At 36.2% G+C, this 24,662-nt stretch overlaps 1 pseudogene; it reads left to right on the forward strand.

The window, feature by feature from the left end:
- Window positions 1-301: 301 nt before the first annotated feature.
- LOC149202544 (chaperone protein ClpB1-like) lies at window positions 302-5,591 on the forward strand (annotated as a pseudogene).
- The last annotated feature ends 19,071 nt before the right edge of the window (window positions 5,592-24,662 follow it).

Genomic DNA, 24,662 nt, shown 5'->3' on the forward strand with positions numbered 1-24,662 from the left:
AACAGCCAAATTGACATCTTGCAGTTTCACATTTGTTTAATGCCACTGTATGCGCTGTTAATTCGTGGAATGTGGAACCTCTGCCCAACAACCTGCGTGTGGTGTGGTGAACGTTGTTGGACAAGATGAGGCGGTTCAAGCAGTTGCTGAAGCTGTGTTAAGATTGTGGACTGGACTTGAAAGACCTCAACAGCCGACTGGATCTTTCCTATTCTTGGGGCCTACTGGAGTTCGCAAAATGGAACTTGCAAAGGCTCTTGCAGCTCAATTGTTTGATGAAAATCAGCTGGTCCGTATTGATATGTCTGAATATATGGAGCAACATTCAGTTGCAAGGATCATAGGTGCTCCTCCTGGGTATGTGAACAACTAGATGTTTCTAATTGAGATTAGTTGATAGCCAGACACTCAATTGGTTGACAGCAAGACGCCTTTTTTTGTATAGTTGTATTTATATTTTTGCTCGATTTTTTGTTTTTGTATAGTTGTATTTATATTTTTGCTCGATTTGTTGTTGTAATGTACTAAAATGATTTGATGTTGTAATGGCAGTTATGTGGGTTATGAAGAAGGGGGGCAACTGACAGAAGCAGTAAGGAGAAGACCCTATAGTGTTGTTCTTTTTGATGAAGTTGAGAAAGCACACACTTCAGTCATCAACACTTTGCTTCAAACGCTTGATGATGGTAGACTTACGGAGGGCCAAGGTCGCACTGTTAGTTTCTCAAACAGAGTCATTATCATGACATCCAACCTTGGAGCAGAGCACTTGCTTGCTGCATTGTCTGGCCACACAACAGTAAAAACTGCAAGAGAGAATGTCATGCAAGAAGTATGCACACGCATTCCTGGACTCTGTGTATGCATCTTTTTCATATAATTTTATCACGAAGTTGGCTGCGGTGCTTTGACATGCCTTTGAATATTGTTGCAGGTTAGAAGACATTTCAGGCCAGAGTTATTGAATAGACTTGATGAGATAGTTGTATTTGATCCTCTTTCTCATGATGAGCTCAAGAAAGTTGCTAGACTACAAATGAAAGATGTAGCAATTCGTCTTGCAGAGAGAGGTGTTGCTTTAGGGTTTACAGATGTCGCTCTGGATCTTTTTGTTCATGAAGCCTATGATCCTGTAAGTAATCACTTTGTTTCTTGTTTTATTCAGTCTAACTTGCCAGGGGATGTGCCCCATACCCTAATAAACTTGACACTGCATCTCCTTCACCAGTCCTCCATTTCCCTATTGCAGGGGACATGACCCACTCCTTGGACACATGTCTCCACATCGTAAGAGATGTTGTGGGAGGGTTCCCTCACTAAATTAGACTTACCTCCCTTTGAAACAATCTAGAATTGCGATTTATATGTTCTATTCTGATGCCTGGTATTTTTCATTCATAATGTTTGCTCGGTGTTCTTCATGTACAATGATTTTATTCAAGGTCTGATTCTATTTTCCATGCCCTGTCATATACACCTGTGTGGAAAGTTATTCTAGGAGTTTGATGTTTTGCAGAGTTTTGGTTGTGGTGGCCAACAATGAATATTAAAAGCGCAGGACTTTTCAGTTTACAATTTCATTTTCTCAGATTTTCAGTGGTCTGTCATATATTTTGCATGAACTTGTCTAGGGAGTAATTTTAGTCTGATATTTTTGCTGGCAGTTGGTTGTGGTGGCGAACGGTTGATATTTAAGAGCTGTGAACTCTTCAGTTTACAGAGTTTCTTTCTGAGATTTTTAATTTTCTCAATTTTCACACACCAATATGGTGGAATTAGTCCTTGGCATGGAGACAAAATACACTCCCAATAAAAATAAAGTTAAAAGTCTTACAACACTATCTGAATATATTGAAAGAAAAGGTAAAGAACATGTCAAATATATTGATACAACTATCTTAATATATTGAAACAGAAGGTAACGATCATGTCAAAATGCCCAAGTTGTTGCAATCACTAACATAATAAGATAAAGAGCTGTGCCATGACCAATAAATTGTAATGATAGTTTTGTGAACAATCTTGCTTGTAATAATTATATTTTTCATACAATTCAAAAGAATCTGTTTCAAATTTACCAGCATGTACATAGAGAGAGTGTTGATGTTAGCATATAGCATGTACATAGAAAGAGTGTTGATGTTAGCATATTTCAAAACAATGGAAGCAATGTTGCTTATCTCAAAATAACCCATTTAGGTGCAATCCTAAAATTAAAGCACTAAAATGATATCAACAAAATGTTCGTTCCTTTGTACATAGGTCATAACAACCGATGTTTGCCTCAGGTTATGTCATATGTCATATTTTAGTTGGATCACAATATTACATATCATTAATTAAAAAACTTTGATACATAGGTCATAACAACCCATGTTTGCCTCAGGTTATGTCATATTTTAGTTGGATCACAACATTACATATCATTAATTAAAAAACTTCATAATACTGCTTAATAGTACAATTTGATAGAGTGACCTGTAGTGCTTTCTTGGCTTCAGATACCAGGAAGACCTAGCCTCAGTAAAGATAAACGCTCTCAAATAACAGTTGAATAGTCACATGAGAAAAAACCTGCAACACATCCAAGAAAAACATTTACAATATAAATTAAGAGCTTAATTCAGCGAAATTGGATAAAATTATTCAGATGGTGATAGCATACAACTTTTCCTTTTAGACTGACTCTGAGTGTACCATGAAATTACAGTATTGTAATAGTACATGAATTACAACAACTTATTTGATGGGAGCCATAGCAAGCGCAAGGGTGCATAAACAGTTTGTTCCACTCGCTTCTGGTTATGCGCATAGAAGAGTATAGCAGTAATTGACTTCATTAGGCCGAAATTAAGCACAAAAACAAAAATCAAAGGCTCATTTCCTCTTAAACATATTAAAGTTATCCCTCAAAGAGGCCTGGTAATTTGATAATGAATGTCAGAATCTACGTTCTTGAGCTTCAACACTTCAGCTTCTCATCCAAGAAGAATATATTATGACACCTCCATATTTTGATATTTGAACCCCCATTTATACGCTTCCCAGTCCAAACCATTTCAATATAGAATATTATGTGCCCTATGTTGCGCAGACACCGGCATTCACCAGTTCCTATATTCGAGCTTTGTGGAAACACGATATATAAAAGCATGAAATTCTCCATTGAGGAGGTTACGAAGGAGCCCAAATTCAGACACACTAAGAATAAAGCCTCCTATTGTACAGTTCAATAAGAATGAAAGCCCTAATGACAATTTCAAACCCCAAATTCTCGAACTAAATTTCCCTCTCAGTTCTCTTTAAATCCAGAACATAACATAAACTGTCTAATTCCTAGCATGGCTAAAAACACCTAGGACAGCTACTCATCTCGAAACAAATATCTCATGAAGCTCCTTAATCTGAATTTTAAGTGGAAACATCCCTTTCTAGAAGGCATCATAACATCTTAGTAGTCGTCCATCTCCCACTCAGAGTTGATCAACCAACATCCTGCACAATCTCTTTAACCTTAAAATGCATGTTGTTCAATTCATGAAGCAGGGCAGAGGAGGACCATGTCACCTTTCTCTTATCAATCACTTTCTTGAAAAATTTGGCCTGCAAATCGAGTATTGAAGCAGCCCAGGAGGGATGATGCATGGTCAAATGCAGAATGGACCCACCTCGGTTTAACTAGCAGTGTAGCTGCAAGAAACCCACATAAAAATAGCAACAGCATTGCTTCCATATACATGGCAGCTGACAGAGAACCAGAATTTGACCCATCAGGGGAAACCAGTGTGCTTATCTTCTCCTCCTCCTAATCACGAAATTGCAGTTCTCTAGCCTAGATCTTTGCTGCCCTTGTCTGTCGAGATCTTTGTCTTTCTTCATTATGGCTTCAGTCCTCAACACTTTGCTTCAAATGCTTGATGATGGTAGACTTACGGATGGCCAAGGTCGCGCTTTTAGTTTCTCAAACAGAGTCAATATCATGACATCCAACCTTAGAGCAGAGCACTCGCTTTCTGCATTGTCTGGCCACACTTCTGCATTGTCTGGCCACACAACAATAAAAAACGCAAGAGAGAATGTCATGCAAGAAGTATGCACACGCATTCCTGGACTCTGTGTATGCATCTTTTTCATATAATTTTATCACGAAGTTGGCTGTGGTGTTTTGACATGCCTTTGAATATTGTTGCAGGTTAGAAGACATTTCAGGCCAGAGTTATTGAATAGACTTGATGAGATAGTTGTATTTGATCCTCTTTCCCATGATGAGCTCAAGAAAGTTGCTAGACTACAGATGAAAGATGTAGCAATTCATCTTGCAGAGAGAGGTGTTGCTTCAGGGTTTACAGATGCCGCTCTGGATCTTGTTGTTCACAAAGCCTATGATCTTGTAAGTAATCACTTTGTTTCTTGTTTTATTCAGTCTAACTTGCCAGGGGATGTGCCCCCTACCCTAATAAACTTGACACTGCATCTCCTTCACCAGTCCTCCCTTTCCCTATTGCAGGGGACATGACCCACTCCTTGGACACATGTCTCCAAATCGTAGGAGATGTTGTGGGAGGGTTCCCTGATTAAATTGGACTTACCTCCCTTTGAAACAATCTAGAATTGCAATTTATATGTTCTATTCTGATGCCTGGTATTTTTATTCATAATGTTTGCTCGGTGTTCTTCATGTACAATGATTTTATTCAAGGTCTTATTTCTATTTTCCATGCCCTGTCATATAAACCTATGTGGAAAGTTATTCTAGGAGTTTGATGTTTTGCAGAGTTTTGGTTGTGGTGGCCAACAGTGAATATTAAAAGCGCAGGACTCTTCAGTTTACAATTTCATTTTCTCAGATTTTCAATGGTCTGTCATATATTTTGCATGAACCTGTCTAGGGAGTAATTTTAGTTTGATATTTTTGCTGGCAGTTGGTTGTGGTGGCCAACGGTTGATCTTTAAGAGCTGTGAACTCTTCAGTTTACAGAGTTGCTTTCTGAGATTTTCAATTTTCTCAATTTTCACATTCAGTTTCAGATTTTCTAATTTTCACATGATCTTCTTCCTTCTGTATGGATCCCATCGATATAAATTTCAGTTCTGTTCTTTAAATTTTAACATTTTCCTCTCGCACTTGAACTTTAAAAATGGGGTGCTGCCTGTCTCTACGTACTCGGCGAACTTAGTTCAAAGTATATAGTAAAGGGATGTTTTTGGTGTGTTTGCTGATTAATATAAATTAATGCATTGTTTACTTGTTAATACTAGTGAAGCAGGCAGGATCATTATTAGCCTTTGTGGTTTACGGGTAATTTAGGTCAAAATTTGTGAGTAAAATGCAAGACTAGTTGGGGATTCTCATTTAAAACCTCTAAATGGATAACGTGGTAACGTGGTACTTGCATGTTTATGGTGCTCGCCCCTTGTGACGATGGTTGAAAAGTAAAGTTCTCACTCTGCTATCTTGGATGCTCATCAGTGGGGAGATTGATGAGAACAATAAAGTATACATTGATGCAGTGCCTGAGTAGCAGACATTATCTTATCACGTAAAATCTTTGTCATGTTCTTTATTTTATAGAACTGCAGACTATGGATGATGGTCTCTACCTTTCTTGATCATCATTGTCCTTCTTAGGCTCATCTTCGTTATTCTCCAGTACCTCAAACAGGCACCCAAAATGATCGGTTGAAGGAAAATTGTTGAAATTACTACGAGGAGAAGGAGATGATCTACCTTATTGGACCAAGAGGTAATTGACAATGTCCATGGAATTAGATGAATTGATTGAGGATGTATCTGGAGCAAACTCTGGGAGTTGTGACATCCAAACTCATCTATCACTTGCAATGCTTGGAGTTGATGATGATTTGGTATCAAATAGCAGTCCAAATTTTAAATCTACTTCTCTGAGCTTCATATTTTTTCTTACTGCTTGCTTCTGTAAAAGCTTCAATATTTTATATTTGGTGTATCACTGTGAGCCAATGTCACTACTTAGTTGTGTTCAATTTCAATCACTCTACATAATGGCTGAAGCTGTGTCTGAAGTTGAGTGGAGTCCATGTAAAGTCCCTTGCCCACTTGATCTACTTGGAGCAAACTTTTAGAGAACAAGAACATGATAATAACAAACCTAGGGGCAAAACCTTCTACTCTGCAAATTCCAGTTGGGGTCCTTAATAAATATAGTTAAAGTCTATAAGCACTTTTTAAGGCATTTCAACACACCTCAGTAACTAATTTAATCATTTGCACATCTCTTGTCTTTTGGTGAGCATTTCTTGTCTTTTCTCTTGTGTTTCTCTACTTGTTTAAAACTTTTGAACAATTGATATCATTCAACGTTTATGTGAATTAATTAAAGTCTGGCCAATTTTAGCTGAAGAATCCATTGCTACTGCGTTGTAGCATTTCTTTTTGCATTCTGGTCAGGTGAAGCAGTAAACCTTGGTGCATATTTAGCTATAATGGCCCTAGTGTCTTTTAACTCCTGAATTTATATTTTATGCGACAACCGAAGAACTTGTAGCTTGTTAATTGAAAAGAAAAACTTATTGTTGGATGATAGAGCTTGACATTATTCTTGTGGTTGATCTCTATCGGATGAGTTTATGATTACACTCCATTGGCTGACATTGGAATGATGGCCATCTTAATTACACTTCATTGGCTCACTGAAGAGTAGAATATGTAAACAACTTAATAGTGATTATTGATGAGAGGATGAGATTTACCATTTTGTTCTTTATGTTATCTGCAAAACATAAAACACATATAGTTGAATAGCAGATATTGATTGTGAACCAAAACAAGTTCTAACTGATCTAATAAAATTGAAACTTGAATAGCTACTGTAAACGCATGTGATAACAAACACTACTTATGAGAACAATAGTGTTTGACAATAGATTTCTAATTAGCAACTTTGTATTTTCTTTCGATTAATACAATTGTGTCTCTTCTTGTGGTCACTCGTTTTAGTGACCCACTGGTGCTCACTAGAGCTGAAAATTTTCTTGTCCTTGCCTTTGGAGCAATTGTATGTATGTGGAAGGAAAAGCAAGTATGATATCGCTATTGATTTTCCAGACCATTGTTATGTACTTTTTCAGGTCTGAAGATGTGTAACTTGTGGTTTAGCTTGATACATTCTCTTGTATACCACTTTACTTTGACTTTGTCAATATCATAAGTCCAGTAGCGATTTAAGTGTATGTCTGCATGGCAGAACTGTTTGCATGGCAGAACTGCATTGGGCTTGAACTTTTCTAAAAAATTACGTTGTATTTAAAGAAATATGATGTCCAGATAGCATAGAACTCCAAACATCAAATCTCTTTGCTCCTTGTAGGCTTCAACCAATATCTCTTTTAGAGAAATTCAACAACTCTAATTTAATAATCCTATCGGCCTCTCTTTGTACCTTTTGGGACAATTGCTAGTTTTATCTTATTCTGAATAACAATACCATGATGAAAATGTATGTTACATAGAACCTTTTTTGTTGTTATTGAGGCCCATCATGTAAGTAAATATTTATAGACAATGAAATTTAATATTAATATCAATAAATAATAATTTTATCTTATTCTAAATAATACCATAATGAACATGTATGTTATATAGCAGTTTTTTTTGTTGTTATTGAGGCTCAACATGTAAATGCATCTGAGTGTTGGTTACATCACAATCATCTTAACAGAATAGCCCATAAAGATTTATATATCCTAATACAAATAATATTTATAGAACACAGTAGTATATAGAAGCAAATGAGAATTATTCCTAAATATTTTATATATAGAGAATTTAATTTCATACAAAATTAAATAATAAAATACAAAAATTATAATATTAAAAAATAATTCACTCAAATTAATTTCTAATTTTTTTAAAAAAGATTATATTAATTTTATTATATTTATATGACTAATGTTTGGTCTCAGCCCACTTTAACCATCATCATCATCATATAAAAATAAAAATAAAAAAATGAAAATAATTATTTATTTTTAGTATAATTACTTTTTTATAAATAGAACTAATTAACATAATTATTATTATTTTTTTAGTATTCCAAAATAAATATCCATACTCATATAATGATGAAATTTACTCATATAATGATGATTAAATATAATGATGAAATTTACTCATATAATGATGATTAAATATATAATGATGATTAAATTTATAAGGTGCAGCACAATCACCACCGTAGCCAAAAGAACAAATCATGAAATATATTGTAATAACAATATGATATATATAGCACACCCGTATATAGAAGCAAATAAGGATTATTTATAAATATAGTAGGAATAATGATAGGGATATATAGAGCACACAGGTTTGTTATTACACCTCATGAACCCTACCAATTACACTTTTATCAGCAGACGCACGATATAAACGATAACCGTAAATCAAGCACAACTCATTATAAATATAGTAGGAATAATAAATAATAGGGATATATAGAGCACACAGGTTTGTTATTATACCTCAGGAGCCCTACCAATCACACTTTTATCAGCAGCAGCATGATATAAACGATAACCGTAAATCAAGCACAACTCATGCTGAGGGCAAACAAACCCCGAAAACCTATTACAATACGTCAAACACAACTGTTGAGAGCCCCGAAGGATGATGAATGGGATTTTCTATTGACTGGAAGGTCCTGGGGTGCCAAAAGGAGCATTAGAAGGGGGTTGGTGGAATATCGAAGGGAGTGGTGGGTTGTGGGGTTGGTGGAATATCGAAGGGAGAGGCTGTAGGACTTTTGGGAAAGCGAGGAGGGCCTGGTCGTGGAAAATTGAATGGAGGTTGGGCGGGATGAAATTTGGGGAACCCTGGAGTGACAGGTCGTGAAAAATTGAATGGAGGCCTTGGATGAAATTTGGGGAATCCTGGAGTGCCCGGTCGTGGAAAATTGAATGGATGCCCTGGAGGAAATTTGGGAAAGCTTGGAGTGCCCGGTTGTGGAAGTGGTGGAAAACTGCGCGAAGACCATTGCAACGAAGGGGTTGTGGACGCTTGAAGGCCCGCTTCCAAATTTTGGCTGGTAGGTCCTGGGGTGCCAAAAGGAGCATCAGAGCGGGGGAACTCAGGTGGAAAGCCTAGAGCAGTGGGTGCGCCAAAAGGAGCATCAGAGGAGGGGGGCTGAGGTAGTGGAATATCGAAGGGAGGGCGTGGAGGCCCCGGTCGTGGAAAATTGAATGGAGGGCCTAGAGGAGTTTTGGGAAAGCCTGGAGAGCCCGGTCGTGGTCGTGGAAAATTGAATGGAGGCCCCGGAGGAAATTTGGGGAAGCCTGGAGTGCCGGGTCTGAATGGAGGAAATTTGGGGAAGCCTGGAGTGCCCGGTCTAAATGCAGGAAAGCGTGGAGTACCTGGTTGTTGAAATGGTGGAAAACTGCGCGAAGGGTTTGTGGACTCTTGTAGGCCGGTTTCAGTCAAATATTCAGTGGTGCCAAAAGGAGCATCAGAGGCGGGCTGAGGTGGAAGGCCTGGAGTGGTGGGAGTGGGTTGTGGAAATGGTGGAGTACTGAATGGGGGAGTGTCGGGAAGAGGAGGAAAGGCAAAGCCTGAACCTGGAGTGGACGGAGAATTGAAGGGAGGGCCGGGAGGATTTTTGGGAAAGCCTGGAGTGCCTGGTCGTGGCCAATTGAATGGAGGCCCTTGAGGAGTTTTGGGAAATGGCGGCCGAACGAAGGGAGCGCCGGGAGGAAGAGGAACTTTGGGAATGCGATAAGGTTGAAAAAATGGTGCATTACCCAAGGGAGACCACTGCAACGAAGGGTCAGGGTTTGTGTACGTCTGTGGGCCTACCTTCCAGTTTTGATCAAAATTCTCGGCCACTGCTCGACCCCTCATCATTCTCAACACGCCTTCGCCTTCGCCTTTGCTGTAACCACACGATGCCGGTACGGTTTCATGGCGGTAGCTGAAAGACCCTGCACTGTACGCGAGAACTCCATTGGAGAACGACTGTAGCGTGAGGCGTGAGGGTGCAGACTTTGAGGGAATCCTGCACGAGTTGTGAGGGCTTTTGAGCGGCTTCACCCAACACTTGCTCAATTGATAAGCAGAGTGAAAAATATTGGAAGGAAACGCCACCCTGAATTCTCCATTTTCATCTGTTTCCCCTGTGATGGATACGGTCATCGTACCTTTCCTGTTGAGGCGGCATTCCACAGCTACCGAAGCACCTGTTCGTTTGTTCATCAAAGGAGTTATGCATCTACCATATATGGAAAATGACTTTCATACCATATATCTAGTCTAGTAGATTTACCATATATAGAAAATAAATATGAAAATGACTTTCATACCAGATATGACGTAGCCATTTTGAGAGGGCCTGCCCTCTAAACATGCATCACAGAACACATTTCCAGTAACCACGACAGATCCAGAAGCCTTTTCTTCAGCTGCCGAATTAGTGGCGGCACCCAAAGCCAAGTAGCTTAGGAGAAAGCCAACCATAATGGGTATTATTGCACGAATTTCAACAGACGCCATGATCGGCACTGAAGTTACAGACAAGTGTGTGTGTGTGTATCCGTTGAGAGCATAGTAGCTTATATAGGTAGTGGTGTGGAGTACATTTCCTTGGCAGTTGCCGAGTAAAATGAATAATGAGATCAATGATTCGACGTAATCGTAGAAAATGTGTATGTGGATAGGTTTGAAGGCCATCTATCTTGGAATTTGACAATTCATGTTTTATATTTGGTTTTGGAGTTGCGATCCATCGTGTTTTTCCGTTAGCGAGTTTTCCTCATGGTTTGAGTTTTCCTGATTTTATATTTGGGCTTGGAGTTGCGGTCGTTTTTACGTTCGCGAGTTTTCCTCATGGCCTCGGTTTTAGATTCAGTGAACCAGACGGTGGTTTTATATTTATGTTTGGAGTTGCCATTGTTTTACCCGTCGGCAATCTTTTCTTTTTAAATGAAGGAAATATAAATATTTTTTATTATTATTTTATTTATACGTGGATCTCAACGTATTTCCGTTTGTCGTGTGTATCTCTTTTGTAATTATCAGCTGCCACGAAAAATATTAATATTAGTTATGTAAGTAAGTAGTTATCAATCATTGCTCATTTCAGATTTCCAGCAAAGCTCAATGACATGATAGGCGTGATCATTCCCAACTTGTAACTAGATTGCCCTACTTTTCATTCTCCATTCTTTTTCTCCCCTGTTGATTTCATCCATAGCTTTTTATGCCTTAGCCCTTTTGAATTTTACCGACCTTGAAATGGTAGCTTTCGATTACTAAAGGTATTCATGGATATGAATTGCAAAGTATTTTGAACGATTCAAAGAGAAATCACTCCATTGAAGATTTATGGATTCATGGAGAGAGGGATAATTGTTCATTTCTAAAGGATTGTGGGTTTTGGATGGGAAATATTCCATGTCAAGAATAATGTAACGATGATATGAGTCGTCTCTTATGGTTACCCACTACTTAAAGTTGAGGTTTTGGTATAGAATTATTTCTAATATGAGAAAGAAATCTAATCATTTGGACGAAAGGGTCGAAAAATTTCTATTGTTTGACCAAGTAGGATGGACCTTCACATGAACATTGTCACATAGGTTGATGGATTCAAATAAATCGGTTAGGAAATCAGGGAGAGGGTAAGATATCGCCAAACAACCCCAAACCTCATAAACCCCAAGAGAGAAATTTAAATCTCCTTCAATGAGAGAGATGTCTCAGTCCACATAGGGAACAAGAGATTTCGACTCAAAAATCCCATGAAAAAACCAACCATATGAACGTATTGTGTCAACTTGTAATAATCCCACTAGACTACTGTGTTGCATCATTGGCTACAAAGTCCACATAGGGAAAGCTTGATTTCAATGTATTTTCTTAATTTTTTGATTCTAATATTCATTTTTGGGTAATATGAGTTTTAGGTAATTTAACTTGATTATATATCTTATAATCAGTGTTCTAGAAGGGTTGGAAATGCCCCTACGATTTAAAGATGGAATTTTCATTTGGAGACTTGAGAGGGACCTTAAGCTCTAAGGGCCTTAAAATAGATTTTTTTTCCCAAAGGGAAGTTCAAAATGTGCTTTCTTTTAAGCTTAGATATATATTAGGTATTGTATGCCTCTATTCAATGACTTAATTCTTTTTTCTTTGATCACTCTGAGATTGCATCCAAATTCATGAATAACAAGATCTCCATAGTGTTCGACAAGAGAATGGGAGTGTGTATTATAATGAGCAAGAGGGGGTAGGGAAGTGAGTTGGGGTGGCGGATGATATATGGGGAGTAAATTGGCACAAGATAGGGGAGATGAAGGAGGAAAAGAGGGAAAAGAAGGGTTGAAGAAGGAAACTAGGGAAGAGAGGAGTGAGGAGAGGTCTAGGAGGGTGTCCAAAGGGGTAGGACTAGGGGAGGGATTGACGGAGATAGTAGAGAAGGAACCCTTTAAATTATTCAACTCAAAACATGATAGAGGGAATGAACCATTCATACCTATGGAGTAGGGGCCCCCCTAAGAACATGTGGTTGATGGACCCTAAGTTGCTTCAAGCTCTTGGGTAGTCAAAATTAGGGCCTAATTAGTGCCTTACAAAAGACTAGTCACCATAAAATCTTGAATTTGAGGGGAAATTTAGTAGGGGCATCCCAAGCCATTGATGTCGCCAGAGAAAGTTGAGGGGATACTAAGTAGAGGGGATCCTTCCTTACACATATTTCTTCCCAAGCTTCCTAGAGTTAGCTTTTTCAAATAGAGTTAAGGATCCAATGTTTAAAGATATGCCCTTTTCTATTCTTGCAAATTTGAATGTGCTTGGGATCGTCTAGTTTCTTTGCCTCACTCCTTCATACACATACATACCTTCTGGGAAAATATTTATTTCTCTCGGCCAAGCTTGCTGAGGTTAAAATAACCAAGATCTATAGGTGAAATTACTATCTTAAACATAATTGGTGACTCAACTAGGGACTCTGAGTACATTGATTTTCTTGTCCTATTGTATTTCATTTTCTTGGGACTTTTTTGTTTTTATAGTGGCCATTAGTAATTTAAGAAGCCTTGTTTCAAAACCCAAGTCTCGAAACCTCTTAGATCTAGGTTTTTATTTTTTGTTTCATGCTAGCTTAAAGATGAATAGCGAAGCTCCTTGGTACACACACTATTCTCATCAACTTGAAAACATCAACATTCTTTTACATCAATAACTTTATTTAGTTGAAAACTTCATAGCATAAACATTCTTCTACATCAATAACTTTATTTAGTTGACATTTTTAAGGAGGTAAAAATGTTGGCTCTGTTAGGTCCTTATAATACTAATGATTCCCTCATTATTATTGTTATTGTAACCCTTATTGTCATTATTGTGCCCCTATTGTCCCCATGTTGTTATTATTGTGCCCAATAAAAGCCCACTATTGTTATTGTTGTGCCCTTATATTATTATTGTTATGTCGGTTTTGATTATATTCTGACCCCTTAGACTCCTATATATAGAAAGGAGTTTTTGTCATTTGTATCATTCAAGAATAATTCATTTGTGTAATGTAAAGGAGGATTCCCCTCAAAAAGGATGATTTATAAGGCATTGATCTTTCTTTTCTATCTTTTTGTAAGCTTGTTTCATAACATTTGGTATCAAAGCTTTGGATTCTAGGGTTTCGTTGCTCCAAACATGTCATCGTGGCATTTTTGCTGTAACTTTGTTTCTGAGATGTTTTAGAAGCTAAAAATAAACTCATTTGAGAGGAAATCGTTCTAAACCTCGGGTCCGAATTTTAGATATTGTCTCACTATATTTTCGAAGATATGATCTCAGGAAGTTAGGGTTTTTGCAGACTCCCGAATTACATTCCAAATAGGTTACCTTGTGAAAATAGTCATAGCTTTCTCTCTCAGCATCATATTGAAATTTCATAAGGATTTACATAAATAGGACGAATAGTAGTTTTTTATGTATCATTTTCAAATCCGAAGGTCGTCACAGTGACACATGGCAAGTCGTACAAGTTCTCTCTACTGAAAAATTATATAATCAAGTCACCTTGGGAGATTGTGCATCACTCTTTCTTGGAGAATCCAATTATGATCAGATTGGTGGCATTAGAAAGAGGACTCAGAGGGATACCGTAGGAATCAATTTCAGACCTTGGATATATGAAATTACAGAGATACAACATATTCCATATCGAGCTTCTACAATGCGAAAAATTGTGTGTAGTCTTTTTTAAATTTTGCATATGTTTGGGTTGAAAAATTAGTTTGAAGTTCAAAGGGCATAGTGAAGCATAATTATCATTAATTGATGTCCTGAAGAAAGGAAATGGAAACACCTAGTAAGCAACCTGAAAGCTCTAGCATGACTCATGAAGAAGAGGATGAAATGCAACATGATATATCAAAATTACGAGACCAAGTGCAACAAATTTCACTCTCACATAAGGTAACAAAAGCTAAGATTGATGGTTTAAAGAAAGGCGTGGAAGCTAAGATGAATGGAATGGAAGCTAATATGAATGGCATACAAGTTATGATGCATGGTGTGGAAGCTAAGATGGATGGCATGGATGCTAAGATGGATGGTATAGAAGAAAAGATGAAAGGCGACATGGAAGATTTGAAGATAGATTTGACTAAGTTTCTACAAGAAATGCTTACTAATGGTGAAAGGGTAGTAAAGGAAACTCATGATGAGAGCAAAAGAAATTTTAATCATGATTTCATAGACTCTAACATTAGATTGAAGACCCACCATGTTCCAAGTATCGATATGAGGAATTTTAATGGCAAGGATCCTGTAACATGGATAATAGAGACAGAGCAATATTTCAATCTCCATAATGTGCAAAACACATAAAAGGCATCAATAAGTTTTTATGGTATCAATGGATTTTCTCTCATAAACAAATTGTCACTTGGGAATTTTTTACGAAATAAATGATAGCACATTATGAGGAGACAAAAAGCAACACTTTTTTAGCCAATTGATAAACCTCAAACAAAAATTTTGAGTGATGGACCACATTGAGGACTTCCAAAACTTGAATATAAGGGTAAAATATATTCCAGAGGAGAATAGGATTGATGCATTCATAGGGACTTTAAAGGATAACATCCAACATGAGGTTCTCTTATGGGAATCTGACTCATTGGAGAGGCATTCAGGTTGGCAAGAAAAATGGAAAGAAAAATTATGGAAATAAAGAAGCCTACTAGTCACAACTATAAAGATGAAAGTGTTGTTTCCCCTAGCCTTCCACAACCTATAAGGTTGACACTCTAAGAATTGGAAGAAAAAATTGCAGAAGGGATTTGTTACAGTTGTGATAGAAAATACACTAAAGGTCATAAGTGTGCTTAGAATAAATTATTTACATAGATTGCGAAAAGGAGGAAGAAAAGGAAAAAGAAACGTCAAAAGAAGAGGATATACACCATGAGAAAACCTAGAGAAAGAATAAATGAATCCGATCATATCTTGTAATACATTGGCTGGAATTACCACTCAAACTATCAATATAGAAGGGCATATCAAGAAGAAAAAGGTAATAGTTTTGATTGATTCATCGAGTACCCATAATTTTATTCATTGTAAGATAACCAATGAATTAAATTTCTTCCTATATTTAGCACCAAAGTGTGAAGTGATGGTTGCAAGTGGAGGTACCATAAATTGGTCTGGAAAGTGTCATAATATCAAGATATCCATGGGATAATATGTATTGAATAGTCTAATTCTTTCCATTCCAATGGGTGGTGCTAATGTTGTATGGGAGTCCAATGGCTACAATCCTCGGGTACAATTGATTTTAATTTTCAAGAACTTTTCATGAAATTTTCTTCGGAAGGAAAGGGAGTTGAATTAAGAGGCATCATAGGGAAACCAAGAAAGATAATCACCTCTAATGGAATGACAAACCTTCCAAATAAAGAACAATGAGGAGTAATTGCACAATTATGTTCGCTAGAGGTTCCCACATCGAAATCATATATTTCTCCATTTCTCCAAAAAATCTTGGACAATCATTCCAAGGTATTTGAGATTCCCAAAGGTCTCCCACCTTTTTGAGATCATGATCATGTTATTCATTTGACTCTAGGAAGTGTTCATCCAAACATCAAGCCTTACAGATATCCATATGCCCAAAAGAGTGAAATTGAACGTATAGTTGCAGAAATGTTAGAGGTTGGTATAATTCAACCTAGTCAAAGTTCTTTCTCTGCTCCAGTAGTATTGGTGCACAAGAAGGATGGGTCATAGTGCATGTGTCCACATTATAGGGAGCTCAACAAGCTCACTATTAAAGATAAATTTCCCATTCCTATCATTGATGAAATATTGGATGAATTACATGGATCAGTTTACTTCACCAAGTTGGATCTTCGTTCAAGATATCATCAAATCAGAATGAAAACTAAAGACATTCCGAAAACAACATAAAGACCTCATGAGGGTCATTATGAATTTTTGGTCATGCCTTTGACCTTACCAATGCACCTTCTACATTTGAATGTTTGATGAATTCCATTTTCAAACCTTTCCTTCGAAAATTTGCGTTAGTATTTCTTCATGATAAACCAATCAATAGAAAGTCTAGCAAGCATCATATTCAACATGTTCAGAGGGTGCTCATACTATTGGAGGAAAAATAATTATATGAAAAAAGTTTCAAATGTTTATTTGGAGTACAAGAGGTGGAATATCTCGGTCATATTGTATCTCATGAAGGTGTTAAGGTAGACCCTAGCAAATTAAAGCCATTATGGAATCGAAAATCCCCATATCCATCAGTCATCTCTGAGGATTTCTCGGGTTGATAGGGTATTATCACTATTTTGTTAAGAATTATGGGACAATAGCATTACCTCTAACAACATTATTGAAGAAAGATGCATTTTTATGGACTCCAAAAGCAACGAAGGCCATTGAACATCTTAAAGAGGAAATGTGCCAAGCACCGGTCTTAGCTACGCTAAACTTCACAAAAACCTTTATTGTGGAATGTGATGCCTCAGGAAATGGAATTGGTGTTGTTTTAATGCAAGAAGAAAGACCCATTCTTTCAGAATTCGTCCAACCAAAGGAAATTATTTACACAAATCTATTTATGAGAAGGAAATGTTGGCAATACTACATGCACTTAAAAAATGGCGACCCTGCCTAATAGGAAGACACTTCAAGGTAAAAATGGATCATGATAGCCTTATATATTTTATAGAACAAATATTATCTTCAAAAGAGAAGGAAAAATGGGTCACAAAGATGTCGGGTTATGAATTTGAAATCATATACAAAAAAGGGAAATAAAATGTTGTAGCAGATGCACTCTCAAGAAATGATGAGGATGTGGAAGCATTGCTTTGTGCCATTTCTATTATCCAACCAGATTGGATAAATAAAGAAAGTGATGAATGGAAGAATGACGAAAAAGTGTGGGCACTCATTCAAAAAATACAACAAGATCCCAGTAAATATGATACATTTAGCTAGAAAATTTATTCGTTATGGTACAAAGATCGCTTATACCTATGTCAAAATTCCCAACTCAAACAAAATATTCATATGGAATTGCACGCCTCTCCCTTAGGAGGGCACTCGGGATTTTTAAAAACTTATCATAGGGTTAAGAAGGATTTTTTTTGGGATGGCTTTAAATTTGATATTGAAAATTCTGTGGTGGAATGTTTGGTTTTCCAAAAAAATAAAGTTGAAACAATTAAGTCCCCTCATCTATTACAACCTTTATCCATTCCAAGTCAATGTTGGGAGGAGGTTTCAATGGATTTTATCACAAGTTTACCCAAGTCTGAAGGAAAGAGTGTCATCATGGTGGTAGTTGACAGACTTACCAAGTATGCACAATTTTGTGCATTCTCTCATCCATTTAAAGTCAGTACAGTTTCTACTACATTTATGGAAACAATTCAAAAGCTACATGGAAACCCAAAGATTATTGTAAGAGACAAAGATCCCATTTTCACTTGAAATTTGTGGACATGTTTATTTTCTTGCCTTGGTAGATAGTTAGCTCAAAGCTCATCTTATCATCCTCAATCTGATGGGAAAAATGAGATAGTAAAAAATTGTTTGGAAGGATATCTTTGTTTCTTTGTATCAGATAAACAAACACAATGGTTCGAATGGTTGCATTTCGCTGAATGGTGGTATAACACTTCCTTCCATACTACAGCCAAAATGACCCCATTTATGGCACTTTATGGATATCACCCACCATCCATGACATCATATTTAAGAGAAAATTATGAGGTTCAAACAGTGGAAGATCACATCGCGCATCAACAACAAGCTCTCCAACTCTTAAAGGATAACCTAACTTTGGAATAGAATAGAAGGAAACAATAGGCAGATCGACATCGCAGGGAAAGAAGTTTTGATATAGCTGACTCGGTATTTCTATGGCTACAACCATATGAACAAATGTCCGTCAAGAAAGCTAAGAAGTATAATAAATTATCACCAAAGTATTATGGTCCATACAAGGTCTTGCAAAAGATTGGTACTATGGCATACAAATTGGAGCTTCCTACAACGTCCCGAGTGCACCAAACTTTCCATGTTTCATACTTAAAGAAGGTTATTGGTGACAAGCTCCCAATTCAAAAAATATTGCCAGAACTTGATGAGGAAGGAAAAATCATATTGGAACCTGAAGAAGTCATTAAAACAAGAACTCGAAGGCTACGAAATCGATCAATTTCAGAGTATCTTGTCAAGTGGAAGAACTTACCTGCTGAAGATTCCACATGAGAGGATGAGAATTTTATACAGAAGCATCCAAAACTACTCAATTGTTGAGGACAATGCTTTTTTGAAGGAGAGGGGCATGTTAGGTCCATATAATACTAGTGATTCCCCCATTACTATTGTCATTGTAGCCCTTATCGTTATTGTTGTTCCCCTATTGTCCCCATATTGTTACTATTGTAACCCATAGAAGCCCACTATTGCTATTGTTGTGTCATTATATTGTTATTGTTATATCGGATTTGATTATATTGTGACCCCTTAGACTCATATATATAGAAATGAGGTTTTCTCATTTGTATCATCCAATAATTTTTCATTTGTGTAATGTAAAAGAGGTTTCCTCCTCAAAGAGGCTGATTTCTAAGGCATTGATCTTTCTTTTCTATCTTTTTATGAGCTGGTTTCATAACATGGATCACATTAGATAAATAGAGGGAAGGATAACCAAATTCCTTTGAAAAGAAACAAACATCGGTTTCTGAATCTTTGATGTAGCTAATTATGTTTTGACTTCATTTATTTTTCTTATAATCTTTAAATTACCATGTTTAATTTTCATTAATTATTAATAATTTATTACATTTTTAATTTATTTGTTCTCGATGAAATTTACATAATTTTATAATTTATTGTTTCTAAAAGTTTTAAATAACATTTTATAAATATAATATATAAAGCACCTGTAAATCCTTTTAGTAATATGTATCTCATTTAAAATCCTAAAATATTTTTTTAAATAGTTAAACCAAACTTTACCTTTCTTACTCACCAGAAATTCCGATACAAACTGAGACTTCATAATTGTGTGCAAGCCAAACACCATTAAACCTTAAGATATGTATATCCGTAAATATTTGTATTTTCTCGGTTTCAAGTTTGTAGTTTTTAATTTTATAGGACATTTAAACAGTAGATCTTACCTTCATGGTAAATGATAGAAAATTATATAAGGTTTTTTTACATGGAAAGGGATGGAATATTGTATATAGTTTTCATTCAAAATATATATATATATATATATATATATATAATATTTCAGATATCATTATTAAAATAAGTAATATGAACCAAAATATTTATTAATATAATAGAAGTATAAAATTAAATATAATTTTAATACAAAGGTTTACAAAGTTAATTAGTTTTATCTTAATAAAATTTTTATTATTTACAAAAATATTTTAATGATTTTTATGAAAAAAATAAATGATAAATACTATATAAAATTCATCAAAATTATGATAAACTTATATTTTGAATTAATATTTTTAGTTAATTAATTATATATTAATAATTTTAATTAATTAATTTCTTTAATTTCTAAAAAGTTTAATAGTAATTCAATTAAAATAATAAGAGACTAATTTATGAATGTTGAGAGCTTTTCTATAAAAATTACATTAGAAACAATTTGTGGACGTGTTTCTAACCATCTAGTGTGGTTCATCGTCATGACAAGATGAACCACACTAGTTGGTTTGAACATTGATACGTTGTTTCTAATTTGATTTTTACTAAAAAACTCTCAACATTCTTAAGATGGATCTCATAAGCCTGAATTCAATGTAATTTATGATTTTGAAAGAAAAAAAAATTCTAAATAATCTATCAATTAAATGAAAAATTTACATAGGTGACAAATACAATTATATTTAAGTTTATTTTTAATCAAATTAAAATGTCAAACAAACAAATTAAAAGGATATTTTGTTTAGATAATGTATCAACTAAGTAAATATTTTGACGTGTGGACAAACATGTAAATTATACACCATAAATTTAACATTCAAATATTAATGACAAAGACAAACTTATAAGTTTGAAAATTTAATTTCTTGATTCTGCCAAGTCATGATTAAATTAATAACTATGAAAACATATTTATAAGTTTGAAAAATAATGTTTATGACTTTAATAATTTCGACAACAAAGTCATAAGTTTGGAAAGTAATATTTTCATTTCATAAATTTCCAATTAAATTAATGATGTTAAACTTCTAATATATATATATATATATATATCCTTGATATTATAAATTTAACATTTAAATATTAATGATAAAAAAAGTATAATTTTTTACTCAAATAATATATTAACTAAGTTCTCCTGATTAGGATGCGAGTCGATCTCAAAGAGACTAGGATGGGATTTGATATGGGTAGTACGAAGGCCATAACAACCACAACCCCCCACTTGTTGAAGGAAGGGGGTGCGGTGTCCTTCAGAATGAATGGATGGATGGTGAGTGGGGAAGGTGGTGGAGAAAGCAATAAGGTAGGTTGGTGGAGAAGGCTAAGGCATTCGTTGTGCAGGATAGGCGAGAGTAGTTATGGAGACAGGAGGCGATTCAGAGTTGGGAAAGTATGAAGGATAGAAGGTAACCTTGGTTGTGGGCAAAAGATGGAATTTGGGTATGTAATTTGGTCCTGCTCCTGTATTGATTCCATGAACTGGCTGTGGTTCTACTGGGGGGAAGGGAGGGTTAAGTGCCTGATGAAATGGGGATTAACATTGTATGGAAATAATTGGGGCGGCAAGGGCATGCCATGGCCTGGTTCTGCATTTTGATTCTCTCCCAAATGTACCAGAACCATGGTTGTAGAGTGGCCAAGTGCAGGCTGTGAAGATATTTGGGTCTATATTTAGTTTCTTAGTCCAGGGGGATAAGGGATAGTGGTATTACAATTCCCAGGGGGCTAGGTGCTGAATAGAGAGGTAGGAAAGAGCTGAGGGTAGGGGGATGGGAGTACAACCATGGTAGTAAGATTCAGAGTAACCATTGAGAAAATGGTAACCCGCATGGCACTAAGGGAAAATATAGGAACCTCGAGCGACAGTCTAGTCAGAGGGGAAAGTGAAGCCATGACTTGCATCTATTGGTTGAGGGTCTAAGAAGCTAGTATAATTGCAAGCGTCCTGCCAGGCTTTGGAAGGGCCTGTGGGCTTGGCTCTAGATGCAGCGAGATGATCAGAATATGAGCCATAGCAAGGGGGATGGCTTTTATATTATTATTGTTAGGTCGGCTTGGTTATATTGTGACCTCTTAGACTCCTATATATAGAAAGGAGGTTTTGTCATTTGAATCATCCAAGAATTGTTCATTTGTGTAATGTAAAGGATGTTTCCCCCTTAAAGAGGTTGAATTCTAAGGCGTTGATCTATCTTTTCTATCTTTTTGTGAGCTGGTTTCATAACATTTGGTATCAAAGCTTTGGATTCTAGGGTTTCGCTGCTCCAAATAGGTCATCATGGAATTTCCGCTATAACTTTTTTTCCGCAACGTTTCAGAATCTAAAAATAAAACCAATTTGAGATTAAATCATGCTAAACCTCGGATCTAAATTTCAGATTTTGTCTCGTTATATTTTTGGAGATATGATCTGAGGAAGTTATGGTTTTTGCAAGCTCTAGAATTTCATCTAAAACAGGTTATCGTGGAATTTTTTCTATAACTCTTTCGCTATGAAGTTTTAGAAGCTAAAGAAAAACCCATTTGAGAAGAAATTGGTCTGCACCTCGGCTTCAAATTTTAGATCCTGTCTCACTATATTTTAGGATATATAATCTGAGAAAGTTAGGGTTTTTGCAGACCCCGAATTACATTGCAAACAGGTCACCTTAGGAAACTCATCATAACTTTCGCTTTGAGAATCAGATTGAATTTTTGTAAGAAGTTATAGAAAGAGGACAGACTGTATCCTTTTTTGGTATCATATTTAGAACTTAAGGTTGAAACAGTGACCCGCATCACATCGTACAAGTTCGCTCTACTGAACCATTCTATACTCAGGCCATCGTGCGATATTTGGTATAAATCTTCATTGGAGAATCCAATCTTGATCAGACTTGCGGGGTTAGAAATATTACTCAGAGGGTTACCGCAAGAAGAAATTTTAGACTTGGAAAATCCAAAATTAAAGAGATAAATCAGATTCAATATAGAGCTCCTACAAAGTGAAAAACGATGTATAGTATTTTTTTAATTTTTTCATAAGATTGGTTTGAAAAATTAGTTTGAAGCAATTCAAAGAGCATAGTGAAGCATTATTATCGGTAATTGATGCCCCGAAGAAAGAAAATGGAAACACCTAGTAAGAATCCTGAAAGCTCTAGCATGACTCATGAATAAGATGAAGAAATGCAACATGATATATCAAAATTACGAGACCAAGTGCAACAAATTTCACTCACACAAAAAGTAACAGAAAATAGGATAGATGGTTTAAAGAAAGACGTAGAAGCCAATATGGATGGTTTAAAGAAAGGCATAGAAGCTAAGATGAATGACGTGGAAGCTAATATGGATGGTGTGTGTTAGTGTCAGCCTTTGCAGCCTTCCTTCAGTGATTAAAAATGCTCTTACAAAGTGATTTTAAGGTGTCAAGGTCAAATTTTGTCATTTCAGTGAGTCTTCAAGTAAAATTTGGTGACTAGCTATTAGGTCTAGGGTTTGTTTTCATTCCCTTCAAAGTTGTCCAAATGTCGGTCCATGTCACCATTCAGTTGAGTGTACCATCATTCAGAGGGTTGTCATCATCATGTTAGGTTCCAATGGGTCATTTTACACCTTGTTCATGCTTTAGTTGTCCTAGATAAGGTTCATTTCCCTCTCCTAGGGTTTTGAAGGTAATTTCTCTTGGATGGTCAAATCATCAACAAAACTTGTATCCTGATGTTCATACACCTTCCCCTATCCTTAATGTACCTTATTAAACACTTTCCATCACTGATATCCCTCAAATTTCTCATTTTCGCACAAACCCTAGTTTCTTGCTACAACTTGACAATTTTCTAGGCTAGGCCTGTGTTTTCCCCTTTTGGAGCCCTTCCCCTCACTCAATCTTTGAAATTCCACTTTCCCCTGCTTTCTAACATCCTTCCCTACTTCCAAAAATTTTCTCAAGAATTTAAAAGCCCCTTATCTCCTTCATTTCACTTCATTTCGACAAATCCCTTGTTCCACACATTAGGATAGGTTTTACTCCAATGATGTTTCTGAGCAAGAAAATATGAATTTTGGAAAACTGAGAGAGGGTTTTGTCCAAAATATGCCAAGGAAGAAAAAAATCCTTCAAGTTTTACATAGGTTTCATGGTTTTAGAGAAATGTCAAAAAAACAGTTGCCTCAGGAGAATTGATGCACCTCTAATGTGACCTTGGGAAAATCAAGATTTCTCCTATCTTGGTTGGCCAAATGACTTTCCTGATGCGTCAAATGATAACTAGACACAAAGATCCTTCCAATGAGCTATCATGAGCTCAGTTTGGGGTTGAGAAAGACTTTCAAAAGTTGATTGTAACAACACTCTGCCTTGAGGTAACCTCATTTTGAATATTTTGACCAGTCTTGGGAGATTTGATTTTTGACAGGGAAAATGAACTACAAATTGAATAATTCAAGTTGGGTTGGAAATTAGACTCAATAATATTTCCAACGAGCTATCCCGTGCCCAATTTGGACAACGGGAAGGCCTCCAAAACTTGTCTGCAAAAAGGCGCTACGCATTCATCCGGCGCTACGCATTGGGCAGTGATTTGCAGTGTAATTTTATAACTTGCGCTATGCATTGGGCAGTGATTTGTAGTGTAATTTTATAACTGGTGCTACGCATTGGGGCAGCATGGTGCACAGGTCTAAAAAAGCCTGAAATCCATTCAAATCTTCCTCCAAAGCTCCAAAATTGCAAATTCTTCATTCCACAAGTAAGTTAGCACCTCCATATTGCCAATGTATGAGTTTCCATTAGTGTTTATGGTGTTTCAACAGGATAAAAACAAAAGCCTAGTTCCTTGCAAAGTTGTGTTAAGAAAATTTCCTAGGGTTTGCAAAATTGTAGTTTTGATGTTGTATCCCCATTTTCATTTCACTACACTTCACTCAT

Source organism: Pinus tabuliformis, chromosome 2_1 (genome assembly GCF_031772625.1).
Source record: "Pinus tabuliformis cultivar Carrire ecotype Pingquan chromosome 2_1, CPIR1, whole genome shotgun sequence".
Lineage (NCBI taxonomy): Eukaryota > Viridiplantae > Streptophyta > Pinopsida > Pinales > Pinaceae > Pinus > Pinus tabuliformis.